Source organism: Chrysochloris asiatica, unplaced genomic scaffold (assembly GCF_000296735.1).
Source record: "Chrysochloris asiatica unplaced genomic scaffold, ChrAsi1.0 scaffold00106, whole genome shotgun sequence".
NCBI lineage: Eukaryota > Metazoa > Chordata > Mammalia > Afrosoricida > Chrysochloridae > Chrysochloris > Chrysochloris asiatica.
The window spans coordinates 8,213,923-8,218,096 of record NW_006408624.1 but is presented as its reverse complement, the minus strand read 5'-3'; positions in this window follow the sequence as shown (position 1 = coordinate 8,218,096).

Sequence of the window (4,174 nt, the reverse complement as noted above, 5' to 3'; positions counted from 1 at the left end):
AGTCGGTTCCGACTCGATGGCACCTGACAACAACAACAACAACAACAAGGAGTCCTGGTGTAGTGCTGTAGGATAAGCACTGGACTGCTAACCACAAGGCCAGTAGTTCAAACCCACCAGTCACTCCTCAGAAACTCTATCCAGAGTCGCTATGAGTCAGAATGACTCAACACCACTTAACAAGAATAACAACAACATAGAGAGTGCAGTAACTCTGTACTATAACCACGAGGTTGGTGGTTCGACTCCACCTGCCGCTCTGAGGGAGAAAGCTGAGGCTTTCTGCTCCCTCAAACATTTACAGCCTCGGAAAGCCTATACAGGGTTAATATGAGTTGGGAACAACTTAATGGCACTTAATAACAGCAACTTGGTTTTGCCTGTTCTATATACGTAAGATAATAGAATATGTGACCCTTTGTGTCTAGCCTCTTTCATGTATAATGTTTGATTCATGTTAGCATGGATTGGTACTTCATTTTTTTTTCCCCATCATCAGCGGTTTATTTATGATTATTTGAAGAGATTCTATTCTTGCTGTTAGGAATGTTCATTCTGTTTTGTTCACAGAATAGATTAAAAGGATACACATCAAATTAATAGTAACAATTGCTCCTGGGAAAGGGAGAGGGATGAGAGCTTGGACTGGGGAGAGGAACAAAGGGGGCTGAGCTTTATCTGTGAGGTTCTGTTTATTTTCTATAAACAATGTATCTGAAGCAAAAATGTTAGTAGTTTATTATTCTAGATGATGAGTACATGGATATTTTTTACATTATGGGCCTTTTAATATTTAAAATTTTTTAAATTAAAAAATACACATTCTGAACCTAAATCTTCCTGTAGCAAATATCTGGCTAAAATGGTCCATGCTGCCCAGGAAAGGCAAACACTGAAGTCTAGAGAGAGACCAGGGGAAGATACACCCATGGTAGGTGGGGGGACTGCCTCCTTGGCTGTTTAGGGTGGAAACCCCTAATCCTGCCTGCACAGCTGTGCTGGGTCCTCCAGGAAAAGGGCCCAGCCAGGACCAGGTGAGGAAAGACAGGATGCGATCCCATCTCTCCTTCCTTCTTAGCCATATTCTGGAAGGAGTCATTTACTCTACTGCTATACTTTCCAACTTCCTGAACCCTCTGCTCAGGACCAGCCACAGAATGTTCGGGCCTCTTTTCTCAAAGACCAGAGTCAAGCGATTCTAGCTCCATTGGGGGAGGGGCAGCTGGTGTCATCATGCTAGAGTCGCTGGATTCATCCATGCCTTCATCAACAAATAAGGGCTTAGCATGTGCCTGGCAAGGAGGTTTGGTGGCACATTGTAAGTGCTTGACTGATAACCTAAAGGTCAGCAGTATAAACCCCACCAGCTGTTCCTGGAGAGAAAGATGAGAGACTATCTGCTCTCCTAAAGGTTTACACCTTGAACACCCTAGGGGGATAGTTCTACTTTTTCACTATCAGTTGAAATCTACTCAACAGTCAGAGTGTTTTTTAGAGGGGTTGGTGGTGGTGGTTTGGTTTATGTGCCTGACACTGTACAAGGTAAAGCTTATGTTCTAGTGGGAGACTCAGGTTTTATCACAGATCCAGGAACAGATTCCACCTGGGGCTCACCACATCAAAGATGTTCACTACAGATTAGTAAGTAAACACAGTTTAGCCAGTGTATAGTCCTGGTATGGTGCTATGGGTTAATGCGCTGGACCGCAAGGTCCTATACAGGGTCACTATGAGTTTGAACCAACTCAACAGCACTTAACAACAACAACATGCCTCATTTACTGTAAGGTTATGCACACCATGCTTACAGGTTAACCCATCCCTGACAAAAACACACACTAACACATGCTATGAAGTGCAACTTCAAGGGCCTCTCAGACCACAAGACTCCCTGAAAAAATAACTCCAGATCTGAAGAATGAGTTGACATTATTTTAGCAAAGGATGGGGGCAATGGTGTAGGTGTGAGTTTGGGGAAAACATTCCAGAACATTCCTGGTAGATGAGTGTGTGACATTTTCAAGGACCACTACCAAGGTTAGAACCAGAGAGGGAGGGGCCGAGGCCAGAGGGGTAATTCCCTAAGCTTCATTCTTGTGAGAATCCTCTTCATGACATTCAGCCTGTAACTAGTATTTCCTTAATATTTTTTCTTTTAACATGGTTCCATTTGTGAACATATCATTATCCTAAGCAAGAATATTCATGAAATCAAAGGATTGGCATGCCACTTGTATTTTGTCTAAAATACAACCGAAATTTTTTTAATATTCCTCTAAGTCCCACTTAAAATGACCCACCTTACCACTTGAATTGTAAAAATACTATTGCCAGCTCTTATTTAAGAGGCATGAGAAGCCTCTGGCAGAATTTTAGATGGGTGAGGCTGGTGAAATAGTCTCATTTACATGTTTGAAAAATGCTTCTGGCTGCCATGTCCGGAATGGACGGCAGGAACATCAGTGGGGAGACAGCTGAGGAGGCTTTTGCAGCAATGTCAAACGTTATGAGCACTCGGGCTGGGTGATAAAGTGGAGGAGAGCATTCCTTTCCCAACATTGTCCACACAAGCCCCACCCACCACCAAGAACCAAGAGCTTATTTCTTTGTAGGAGTATTATCAGCCTATGCAGATTCAAGGCCATTTCAGATAAGTGGATTTTTCTGTGATCCTCCCAACACACTATCAGTCCCGGGACTGCCAGCATTTACGACAATGTGTTCACCACACCCATCAAAACATAGTTAGGACTATGTTTGGATCACGTCCAGTCAGACCCTGTGGTCTCCAGTCCAACCACAACTCCCAGGGACCAAACATTTTATACATATTTCAGAGACTAAGTGGATACCATGACTTTTGACATCTATATGTTGTTGATTCACAATCTCTATGGTCTAAAGTCTACTCCCTTAACCGCTGAACGACACTGCCAGGCTCCTTCTGGCATTGCTTCCCAAGGCCCTCTGTTCATTCTTCCATCCTCCACCAGGAGCAGGTAGCCCTTCCAATGTTACTTCTAAACCATTACTTATCCACTCCTGCAAAACAAAAATCCTTCTGCTTTGAAGGGCTTCTGCAAAAGTGCCATCATGTATTTACTATCTATATGATGCTGTTGGGGAGGGAGGATATTCCCATGGCCCACTCTCGGCTACATACCAGAATCCAATGGTACAGAGACTAACATGACCTTGTCCTGGGCACGTCCTTCTTTGACCTGACCACCGCTTGATACTTCTTCTTGTCATTGCTGCTGTTTAGTGCTGTCAAGTTGTTTCCAACTCATAGTGACTCTATATAGGGTTTCCAAGGAGCAGCTGATGACTTTGAACTGCCAACTTTGCAATTAGCAGTCCAATGCTTATCCTACAGCATCACACCAGGACTCCATAGTCAATTACAGTCTACTACACTACCACACTGGTGTGTCTACTACAGTCTGCTGTTACAAGACAGGTGTGACACTGTAGGTTAATGCACTGGACTGCAAAGTCAGTTTGAACTGTAAGACTGTTGATTCAAGCTCACCAATTGCTCCTTGGAAACCCTATTCAGGGTCGTTATGGACCAGAATCAACTCAACAGCACTTAACAACAACAACAACAACACAGCACCGCACCGCACCAGGACTTCATAGTCTATTACAGTATACAACAGCACCACACCAGGACTCCAAAGTCCACAATAGTCTACTACAGCGCTACTACAACACAGAAGTTTACCTGTGCTTTACTGACTATGCAAAGGCTTTCGATTGTGTGGCTTATGACAAGTTATGGACAATATTGCGAAGTATGAGTATTCCAGAACACTTTAATTGTGCGCATCAGGAATCTGTACCTGAAACAAGAAGCAGTTGTCCTAATAGAACATGGGAACATTGAATGGTTTAAAGTTAAGAAAGGTGTTCTACAGGATTGTATTATTTCATCGTACTTATTCAACCTGTATGCTGAGCAAATAATCAGAGAAGCTGGGTTAGATGAAGAAAAACATGGCATCAGGATTGGTGAAAAAGACTCATTAACAACCTCTGCACCAATAAACAACATTCTTATCAATGGAGAAAATATTGAAGTTGTCAAGGACTTCATTCTTCCTAGGTCAACCATCAACACTCATGGAAGCAGCAGTCAAAAAATCAAACAACGTATTGCATTAGGCAAATC